Genomic DNA, 806 nt, shown 5'->3' on the forward strand with positions numbered 1-806 from the left:
TACTGTTCACGAATGTTTTCCATTCTGTCATTCTTATGACCTTGGGTAAAACAATATTTTGTTTATATTCAAAATGACCGTTAGAAAGTGTCTAATCAACACCCATGTATGTATAACAATTATTATTATCGATATTCAAATGATCAGTATATTTCATGAGTGTTCAACAATTCCATCTTCTTATCAAGCATCTTTTCGAATTGTAAACATCCTAATTCTCTTGTCATCCCCATAGAACATAATGTATCCTCTGTTCATTTATCACGTTACCATCATGTGATTCACATGTCTCAAAATTTGTGTTCATTCAAATTCTCTTATGTTTTCCACAGTGATCATTCAAATGATCAGTATATTTCATGAGTGTTCAACAATTCCATCTTCTTATCAAGCATCTTTTCGAATTGTAAACATCCTAATTCTCTTGTCATCCCCCATAGCACATAATGTATCCCTTGTTCATTTATCACGTCACCATCATGTGATCCACATGTCTCAAAATGTGTTTATTCAGATTCTTTCATGTTTTCCATAATGAAATGTTGAACACGAAGTGTGATTATACCAACATAAAACAGCTAAGCACTTGTTCGTAAGACCATGATTCTTTTTCGTCAGTTTGGGATAAGATATTGATTCAAACGAGTGAAAGAAGAATGAAGTGGCTCTTTAAATTTACAAGTTAAGGTTATCGTCTAATGAATCAAAAAGTTTAGTGTCTTTCTTGAATTAAGTGCCAGACTTTTATGAGTGTCATATGTTATTTGTACTTGTGTTCTGTCCATGCTTTGTTGTGACAAATTGGT

The sequence above is a fragment of the Penaeus japonicus genome, unplaced genomic scaffold (genome assembly GCF_977035675.1).
Source record: "Penaeus japonicus unplaced genomic scaffold, GWHDUDI00000001_assembly GWHDUDI00002198, whole genome shotgun sequence".
Taxonomy (NCBI): Eukaryota; Metazoa; Arthropoda; class Malacostraca; order Decapoda; family Penaeidae; genus Penaeus; species Penaeus japonicus.